Source organism: Lygodium microphyllum, unplaced genomic scaffold, assembly GCF_053477565.2.
Source record: "Lygodium microphyllum isolate KBCC unplaced genomic scaffold, Lygodium_microphyllum_v1.1.10 scaffold_351, whole genome shotgun sequence".
Classification (NCBI taxonomy): domain Eukaryota; kingdom Viridiplantae; phylum Streptophyta; class Polypodiopsida; order Schizaeales; family Lygodiaceae; genus Lygodium; species Lygodium microphyllum.
This window is the reverse complement of record NW_028229823.1, coordinates 1,556-12,636: the sequence shown is the minus strand read 5'-3', so window position 1 is coordinate 12,636 and position 11,081 is coordinate 1,556. Positions and strand designations below refer to the sequence as shown.

The window sequence follows — 11,081 nt, the reverse complement described above, 5'->3', positions numbered from 1 at the left end:
ATCGAGAATCTATCCAATTGAATATCAATGAGTTGCTAGTTGTCGAGTATTATTCTCGCAAAGCTTAAAAAAAAAAGTCTTTAAATTTCAAAAACTTTTTGTGTGTTTTTTCTTTTACTAGATCTACTATTTTAATTTTCACGACGTGAAAGTGTCATAAGTGCAAATTGAAATGTTAAATCGAATTGGAAAGAGTGTCAACTCAGCAGAACGAACGGATTTCAACAAGAGCTTTACACTTTTTTAGAAAATTCATTGATGTTGTTTTAATAGTAAAGGACTCCTTTTTAAAAATTGGTCGACGTAGCTCCTCTCGTAGTTTCAGCTTGGACTATATAAAATCCCAAGCTGGATCTTCGGGAATCCATAATTTGTTTAAATACTGTAAAAGAGGGGGAATCCAAAGACTGAAAAGAAAGGAAAGGGAGGGATTCGAACCCTCGGTAGACGGGAGTCTACATAGCATTTCCAATGCTACACCTTAAACCACTCGGTCACCTTTCCCGTCATGCAGAAACATGCACATAGTGTAGCGATTCAAATAGCAGTGTGACAACAGAATCCAATACTTCTTGTTTGAGGAGGCAAAACAGGGGCACGAAATTTCATCACAGGTAGGCATTTCCCAATTGTTATTGCTATTGAGAAGTGGAACCAAAATAAGCCATTGAAACACGGGAAATATCTCGGTTCCAAAAAGAAAAGTTTTGACGCCAAAGACTTTTTCAAAAAGGTAATTCTTAAAAAAACTTTGGATATTTTCTTCCCGTAGGTAAAGACCTACGAATCTAGTACGAAATTCATGGCTTCGTACCTTCGATGATAAATTTCCGTTTTATGCAACGTCCAGAATACTGTTTTTCTATTGTACCCAGAATAATTCAGAAGGGTCTCTTCATCTTGAAAGTGTAGCAAATGATGTGATAGAAAGAGAAAAATCTAGAAATATACAGATTTATTATTTAGATTTTTTATCCATAACAAGATTTCTTCTTGCAAAATGCCCGCTGGTTTAATGATCCAGTAATAAGCGTAACAAAGAACAATATCTATGAAAGAATTAAATTAATTATGCCTAGATCTCAAAGAAACGATAATTCTATTGATAAAACTTTCACAATTCTAGCAGACATCTTATTGCAAATTTTACCAACGAGTAAAAGAGAAAGAGAAGCTTCTATTTATTATAGGGATGGTGCGATTCGAAATAGAACTTAATCATCTTCCTTTTGTACCAAATTGATAAGATTACAATCTTAATAGATCCGCTTCTGGTGAAGGTGTGTTGGTTGATAAACAAGTCCTTCCGTCGTGTATCCACGATTGGTGCAACCCCCACTGCTCCCGCTCCAATCTATGGTAGATCGTAGTATTAAGCAAAGGTTAGACCCATGAAAGTATCCGCGATGCGCAAATCTGTAGGTAAGCATAAAGGATAAACATCACGTGCAGGAACTGACAACACAAAGTCTCCGTTACTATTTGAAATACATATCAAACTTTTGTGAAATGGATCCATCATAATTAGGGCAGCAAAAACCCATCCCGTTTGTATCTCGGATACCCCTGAAATCATCGGAGACTGTCGGGGTAGCTAATCCCCGCAACACACGAAGCGTCGAAAACGAAGAAATTGTCATAAAGTTTCTTAAAGGCATTATGGTACCTATTGCACGGGTATGATCTTATTGACAAGAAGGATGGCTAGAGATCGGTATTCTTGGAGACACTAGCCCCTGCTTCTGAAATAGACTGAAGGTAGACTTGGTTCCAAACACTGTTCCCTGGTTGTATATCAAAAGCAGGAGGAGCCGTATGAGATGAAAATCCCAAGTACGGTTTCGTAACGGAGCTCATTACATTACGTAGGCGACCGTAACGGATGTCAGCCCAATCTGAAGGAGAATATGCTGAAGCATTATAAAGCTATTACAGAGCGATGCGTTTAGAGACTGATCCTTATGATCGAAGTTACATACTTTATAATGCTGCTTGCCAGTTCATTTTTATCTGTGATGAAGTGGTCAAAAAACTAGTAAAGAAAATAAATAGATAAATAAGGCATAAATCCAGCTGGAATGCCAAGGATTGTTAGGTTTGCTTTTTTAGATGTGAAAAAATGGGTTTTTGATTGAATTTTATAAAGAAAAGGTTTGCTTCTTTTTCTTTTACCGGAGGTATGGCTGAGTGGCTTAAGGCATTGGTTTGCTAAATCAACATACAATAAGATTGTATCATGGGTTCAAATCCCGTTTCCTCCAAACAAATGCAAAACACAAGCAGTGCGACAGTAACATGACAAAAGAAACCCATACACTGCAGAAAATGCATCGTAGCCTGCCAAGGGAAATTTAGCTGGTAAGGGAGCGCTAGTTTTTGTCCATGTTGCTCATTGACTTTAAAAAGCTACGCTAACTCAAAGAAATGCTACTTTCAGAATAGAAATAATTTTCAGAGAAGCTACAGATCTTTCAAAGAATATTTGCTGAAAAAATAAAAGCTTTAGATGTTTGGTCGCGTATTTTTTTGTCAGTATGTGGGCCGCATGATTATTTCTTAATTTCCGGTTGCCATCAGATGTAGTAAGGAGTTTATGAAATTGATGATTACTTAGCAAAGGATCCAGTAGATTGATCAAAATTGCCTCAGATAAATAAACCGGTAAAAAGAAAGCAACTTTAAGCAATAAGGCAAACTAACTAAAAAGAATCACCTTTACATACATGCAGATGTCAAACCTTTTCAAAATGCGCACACCTAGGCCATTTGACAAATGTAAATCTTCGGCCAAGATACGGAATCATTAGAGACATCCCAGATTAGGCTTTCTGCAGCACCGAAACGCCTAAGATCTTGTAAAAATACATTAGATGAATCGTATCATTTATTCCTTAAAAACAAAATTCTCCACCAGTACGTTAGCCAGAAACAAGGTAAACATAACAAGAAAAGCCATTGGCTTGAATAGCTCAATTGACGGTGCAGAGTTTGACAGTATAAAAGAAGTTGGTTCCGCCACGAAAAATTGTCAATTCACCTCAAACGATTGCCACAGATCCTTCATCAACTGCCTGTGAAGTGCTATCTGTTGGCCTATTAAACTTTTTTGTTGCCCGGCACGGTCATTTTAGTTTCGATTTTATTGTAAAAGCTAAGTCATTATATTAGCGTTGACAGCAAGCACTTTTGAGAATCTCGAAAACCGCCAATATCATAATTTTGTAAAATGATGCGCTATTGCAATGATTAAAAATACGTAAGAAATTCATGGCTTAGCCAGTCAATGTCTTCTTAAAGATTCTGTGAAGACCACGATTTGTCAACATTATGATGTTTCATTTATAGAGCCAAAGCATACCATTTATCGTAATTTGTTGTCGCCGTTTCATAGCCTAATTTTGGCTCAGAGGGTCAGAGCGGAAAGTGGTCGAGTGACAGAAGCTTTTGATTTTATCCAATTTGCTAGATTCTAAGAGATAAATTTAGACCATACCTTTTTTGACGCCGAAGCAAGCTCTGTGTGAAAAAGAAAAAAACGAGATCCAATAAAAACAATAGCGCTTGACCTTTCATGCAATTAATAAATTCCACAGCAATAGTTCCGCGGATTCAAAAAGTTATCACTGAAATGACAGGCCCAATCGCAGATTCCACAACTGCCACCGTTGACACTAATAAAACAAATAATTAACCCATCATATCATCTAAATAAACGGAAAATACTAGGAAGTTTAGATCGACAGCCAGTAACATTAACTCGATTGACATTAACATAATGATGATATTTCTTCCATTTAAAAAAATTCCCCGGATACCTAAAGGGAAAAAAATCATAGAAAGTGTTAAATATTTGACCAGATCCATAGATCAAACTATCTCTTCATCCAAAAAGCAAAAATACAACGGCATAGCAAAGACTTACTTAGGCTCTGCGGTCTGTTTCTGATGTTTATAACCGTTCGTTCATTAAAGAGAGGTTGCTTTTAAGCATCCTAACGGCCCTGCTTTTGATTCAGCTTCTGCCTCAACATCTTTTGATTTAGCAAAAGGAGGATTATGTTGAACCTGTTCATCAATAGTGCAATCAAAAGGGTGTTGAACCTTCTGTTCATCTCCTTTTGAATCAAAAGTCTCAATTTCAGGCGCACCTTCTGTTCTAGCGCTTTAAACATTGCCAAGGAGATCCTTCCACCCACACCAATGGGCGTCGAAACGGATTTTGGAACCTATTTACATTTTCTATGAAAGGAACGGTCAACGAGCCCGCCGGTACGGACGCCATTAAGAGGACCCCCAATAATTTATTGGGAACTGTACGAAGTATTTGAAAGACAGGGAAAAAGTACCATTCGGGTAATATTTCCAATGGAGTCGCAAAAGGATTTGCTGGTTCACCAATCATTGATGGTTCCGGAACCGCAAGACCCACAGTACATGCAAACGTCCCTAAAATGACTACTGGAAAAATATATAATGGGTCGAGTCCATTTATTAGCTTTTTCTAGTGCAGAAAACTTGTAATTCCTTACTATCTGGCATAATTGTCTTGTTTCATCCTGAATATGAAGTTAGTTGCAACAGGTTGCTGGAGGCAGCAAAAATAGTACAGGTTGCCAGGCTAAAGGATTGGTTCATTTTTTTTTTCAAGCCAATAAACTTATTTTTAGTGAAACTATTCATAATTCTGCGACTGGAGAGCAACCAACAAAGAAAGATGGAGATCCGGCATTATGGCGCGTGATCCTCCTAACCCTAGATAAAAGGTGGAAAGCGAGGATAAAGTGCTTTAGTTAAGTGTCATTGCTTATGACGTTATTGCTGTAGCCTCAAGGAGGTTTGGCCATTGCTTCAACCTTCCCGAATTCCTGCAGATTCGGGTCGTTTTCCGCCACCGGAACGTCTTGAAATAATTCCCATATGGTGCGGGAGACTCAATTGATCTAGACTCAGAAGCTGGGATTTGACCCTTTCCATCGATCGGTTGGGCCAAAGCATTTACTGGCTTAAAGGCCTAAGAAAGAATTACTAACTGGTATTTGCGCAATTTTTCCCGTTGCTTTTACGGAACCCCCTTCCTGTATGGTCGAACCATCGCCCATCAGTACTTAGCCAACATTATCAGATTCTAAATTCAAAGCGATGCCTACTGTACCATCTTCAGATTCTACCAATTCTCCAGCCATTACTTTGTTCGAACCATGAATGCGGGCTATTCCATCTCCCACTTAAGGTACAGTGCCAGTATTAACAATTTCCATTTCTGGGGATCGGATGGGTCAAAAACAGCTAATTCGTATAAAGCCATTGAACCCGCAATACTGGCCGGAAACGGCGAGCAGACAGTCTTTGATTCATAGCAGTGCAGCTCTTGACGTACGGGGCTTTCCCTTACTTTGTTTCCGGAGTACAGTAGCTAAAGAGTGCAGTATTTGACTATTTATTAGGCATTTCCTTCGACCGGAAAAGTGGCCATTGGTTCACGATACGAATACTGTTCTAGGGATGTCGCTAATAGTTTCTGCTAGACAGAAGTACTGTTTTGAACGGGCTGGCTCAGCAGCAACTCCTGGTACTGTAGCCGTGGGAACGACGGTTCGGTACTCGTTGCTGTGACTGAGCCTAGGGGTTGTCTTTCATAACAATAGCAAGTTCGTAACTGATAGGTGCAAATAGGGTTGTGTTTATACAAGTTCGACAAAAAAGGAAAAGCAATGAATCCTTTGGTTTCCGGTAGATGGAAGATCTGCATGAGCGATACAAGAATTCTTGTATAATAACAATCGATTAATAAGAACCTATTCTTTTGGCCAATCCAAACTCTTTTAAGGAATAGCTTTTCCTATCCTATGAAAAAATATTTTGTACTCCGAACCGGATGAAATTGCATTATCCAGATAAGTCGCAACCACGCGTTGTCTATGTAAAGCAAATAGAATTGCATTACTACATACAATTTTTTCTCTTCTATAAGTACTGATTAATAACGCTTCATGAGCAAGAAAGAATAAATCTCGTTTACTATAACCCGTAGTTCCAAACCCGGTTCCTTTAAGAAAAGATGGATCAGCCTGTATGTTAAATCCTTTGACACATGATAGAATCGACAATTCTTTCTGACGCTGAAAACTATTAGGTTTACGAAGATTTATCAATTGGTTTAACCGATTTGGGGCTATCAAAGCTGGATCTATCTTTGCAGGTATGTGAGTCGAAGCCATGACAAGATTGTTACAAATGCGAGAATCCCTGTTCTCATTATGAATATTCCTCAATACTAGGCAAAGTAAAAATCTGGGATCAGCTTCTAATTTGTGATACGAACCATGAACACTCAATTCATGAATATCTTGAATCCATATTGTACAGGGAGACATCTCCTTTGCTATTCCAAAAATAGAATTGACTCGACGTACGCTTTCTTTTGAGATAAAAAATCCACGTACATTCTTCTTAAAATAGGATCGATTGTATAGCAATTTTCTTATCGGTAGTTTCACCAACGGGAAGTGGGAATTGGATGCTTAAAATTACGTGAATTGTTGACTGTATCATAAAGTCCTTTATGTCCACGTCCCAATCTGCCCCCTGGCGGAAGATGTGACTCCAGGATCTCCTTTATGCTATGTCCAATCCCAAAGTTTGTTCTGTACATGTGTCCAGCTATGATAAACACAACAGCAATAGCTAGGTGGTGATGAGCAATATCGGTCAGCCATAGACTCTGAGTCTGTGGATGAAATCCTCCCAGAAACGTTAGAATAGCGGTTCCTGCTCCTTGAGCACCATTAAATAAATGATCGTTGGAATCTGGATTCTGTGCGTAAATACTCCACTGACCTGAAAAGAATGGTCCTAACCCTTGGGGATGCGGAGATGCAGTGAGTAAATTCGCCCATCTTACGTGTCCGCCTCTGGATTCGGGAATAGCTACATGAATTAAGTGTCCCGCCCAAGCCAAGGAGCTTACACCGAAAAGCCCCGATAAATGATGATTGAGGCGAGACTCAGCATTTTTGAACCAGGAAAGGTTTGGTTTCCATTTAGGTTGTAAGTGCAATCGACCCGCTGATAGAAACAAAGCGGAAACGGCTAGTAAGAAAATAGCTCCGTTATAAAGATCTTGATTGTCGCGTAAACCGATAGTATACCACCACTGGTATACGCCAGAATAAGCGATATTTACCGGACCCGTGGCTCCTCCTCGGGTATAAGCTTCTACAGCTGGTTGACCGAAGTGTGGATCCCAAATAGCATGAGCAATTGGTCTTACATGTAATGGGTCTTGCACCCACGCTTCAAAATTACCCTGCCAAGCCACGTGGAATAAATTTCCTGAGGTCCAAAGAAAAATTATAGCTAACTGACCAAAATGAGAAGCAAATATTTTTTGGTAGAGTCTTTCCTCGGTAATATCATCGTGACTCTCGAAGTCATGCGCAGTGGCTATACCGAACCAGATACGACGAGTAGTTGGGTCTTGGGACAGACCCTGGCTGAACTTTGGAAATCTTGATGCCATAGTGTTTCTCGAATCCTCCTAGCCATTATCCCACTGCAATGATTCTCGCTAGGAAGAATGCCCATGTTGTAGCAATTCCACCCAGGAGGTAATGAGCCACCCCTACAGCGCGTCCTTGTACAATACTCAAGGCCCTAGGCTGTGTGACAGGAGCGACCCTCAATTTGTTATGGGCCCAAACAATTGATTCAATGAGTTCTTGCCAGTATCCACGACCGCTGAATAGAAACATTAAGCTAAAGGCCCAAACAAAATGGGCTCCTAAAAATAATAGACCATATGCTGAGAGAGAAGAACCGTATGATTGAATAACTTGGGAAGCTTGTGCCCATAGGAAATCGCGCAACCATCCATTAATTGTTGTCGAACTCTGGGCGAAGTTTCCCCCGGTTATATGGTTAACTACTCCCTGCTCACTTACATTACCCCAAACATCAGATTGCATTTTCCAACTAAAGTGGAATATCACAACAGAAATGGAGTTATACATCCAGAATAATCCCAGGAAAACATGATCCCATGCGGACACCTGGCAGGTACCTCCCCTACCCGGTCCATCACAGGGAAAGCGGAAACCAAGATTTGCTTTATCGGGTATTAGGCGGGAACTTCGGGCAAACAAAACACCCTTCAATAGAATTAATACAGTAACGTGAATAGTAAATGCATGGATGTGGTGCACCAAAAAATCTGCTGTACCCAATGGAATGGGTGATAGAGCAACTTTACCACCCACCGCTACCAGTTCGCCACCACCCCAAGTTAGGCTGGTACCCTCAGTAGCATTAGGTGCGGTTGAACCAGGAGCAGAAGCATGAGTGTTTTGTATCCATTGGGCAAATATGGGTTGTAACTGAATAGCAGTATCGGAGAACATATCTTGGGGACGACCCAAGGCGCTCATTGTATCGTTATGAATATACAGACCAAAACTGTGAAAACCCAGGAATATGCATACCCAGTTGAGGTGTGAGATTATAGCGTCACGGTGCCGAATGACACGATCTAATAAATTATTATATTGACTAGTCGAATCATAGTCCCTTACCAAGCAAATGGCTGCGTGTGCGGCTGCACCGACTATTAAGAAACCACCTATCCACATGTGATGCGTAAACAGGGATAATTGCGTGGCATAATCAGTAGCTAGGTATGGATAAGGGGGCATGGCATACATATGATGAGCCACTATAATCGTTAGGGATCCCAGCATGGCGAGATTGATCGCTAATTGGGCGTGCCACGAGGTAGTCAAAATTTTGTAAAGACCTTTGTTACCTTCACCAGTAAAAGGACCCTTGTGGGCTTCAAGAATTTCTTTCGTTGCGTGTCCGATACCCCAATTGGTTCTATACATGTGACCAGCTACCAGGAAAAGAACAGCAATGGCTAGGTGGTGATGCGCCGTATCAGTCAACCATAATCCCCCCGTGACTGGATTTAATCCTCCCCGAAAAGTTAGAAAATCTGAGTATTCTGACCAGTCGAGTGCAAAAAAGGGAGTCAATCCCTTTGCAAAACTGGGATATATTTGAGCCATAAGATCACGATTAAGAATAAGTTCGTGAGGAAGAGGTATCTCTTTGGGATCAACTCCTGCATCTAAAAGTTGGTTGATGGCTAAAGAAACTACTTAAGACTGTTTTAGTAGCACTATTTTGACAAGAAATACAGATACGAGGACTGACTATAGATAAAGACTTATAAGTTTTCTTGGGTTTGGCTATTAAATTAGAACACAAAAGAAAGACAACTAGACAACATAACTTTAATAACATATGAATACTGGGAATGCTTAATCCAAAACTCAACGTTCTATTCCTGCCATGCCAATCATAAACAATTATTCTTCCAAAACTTAACATTCTATTATAGACAATTAGACAACATAACTTTAATAACATATGAATACTGGAGATGCTTAATCCTAAACTTAACATTCTATTCTTACCATGCCTATCATAAAGAATTTTTCTTATTTCTAAGAAAGTTGGGCGTTGCCTAAGCAACTAAAAAAAGAAAACTTTTGGTTCATAATAAAGTGATTATAATTATTATACGAGAGGTCATCCCGTTTGCATATCTATTATCTCGGATAGCACAAGAGCTCCTACAGTAACTGCTATGGCTAAGCGGCCTTGTTTACATATCTATTACCTCGGATAATACGAGAGCTTTACAGTGTAACACTGCGTTGCGGGTTTATTTACATATCTATTACCTCGGATAGTGCGAGTGTTCTACAGTATAATACTGCTATGGCTAAACGGCCTTGTTTGCGTACCTGCTTTCCTCGGTAGCTACAGGGCTATTTCTACCTTTTTCTTCGTGGATTGAAACAAATCTGAGACGTTAGGAAATGAGCAAAAGCTTCTGCCATCCTATGAATTTCTTCTCTCTTTCGTACCGCACTACCAGAATTTCTGGCAGCATCCATTGATTCATCACTCAATCTTAAAGCCATACTTCGACCTGAACGTTTTCGACACGCAATCAATAACCATCTAATAGCCAAAGCTTTTCCTTCTGCAGGTACGACTTCAACGGGAATCCGATAAGTCGATCCACCCACACGTTTGGATTTCGTTACAACATCGGGAGTCACCTCACGTACGGCTTGTCGTAGAACAGACAGTGGATTTCTATTGGTCTCTCGCCTAATTTGCCTCATAGCCTGATAAAGAATCTGATAAGCCAATGATTTTTTTCCATCCTTCATGATTCGATCAACCAGCATGTTTACCAATCGATTCCGATAAATCGGATCCGATTCCATGGTTCTCTTTTTGTTCGCTACGACGCTCCAATGTAACATGAGTTTGCAGATGTGTCTTTCGTCTCCTATCCCAATTGTCTTTTACTTAAGACTTTATTTTGGCTTTTTGACTCCATATTGTAGGGTGGATCTTCCGGCTAGTTGGAGATCTCCCTCCAAACTGCACGTACGGCTTTCGTCGGATGCAGCTTTCCATATGATTGAATAGAACAGATCAAAGTAATTTTGAAGTACCTCAAAAAATCATATTTACTCGTTAGGCATCGAGTATCCGTTTCCTCTTCCTTCTCCTAGGACTATCTACTCATCATTTCTCTAGGAATAGAGAAAGATCAAAGTCTAGAAATAGAAAAGAGAAAATCTTGCATTTCATTCATCTGACTCAAAATGTCCGTGGGTTTCTCGATTTGATTACCAAATGCTGACAAAATCTTCGGGGAATCTCCGTAATGGTAGTCTGAACCCGTTCCAAAAGAGAAAAGACATTTGAAGATCTTCGCGGTGGGAGTCCAGGTGAGACTCAACCTACTAAAGAGTAAGACCTTGGACACCAAATGGTTTCACACAAATAGATGGATAATAATCCGTTTTTGCCATAGCAGGCTTCAGACCCCTGTCAATACTTTTATTCTTGGGTCAATTATACATTTAACACATTAAAATAACCAATACAAAATCATTATAATAATAAAAATTACAATCATACCTAAAACTATCAAAATCGCAGTGTAGCCAAAGAAACATGAATGGCAGCCCTTGAGACAACAATCATGGTTCTCTACGCAT

At 39.8% G+C, this 11,081-nt stretch overlaps 1 non-coding gene across 1 annotated transcript; it reads right to left on the bottom strand.

The window, feature by feature from the left end:
- Nucleotides 1–417: 417 nt before the first annotated feature.
- On the bottom strand, nucleotides 418–504 carry TRNAS-GGA (transfer RNA serine (anticodon GGA)). The gene has a single exon. It is a non-coding gene; the product is annotated as a tRNA-Ser (tRNA).
- Between the last annotated feature and the right edge of the window lie 10,577 nt (nucleotides 505–11,081).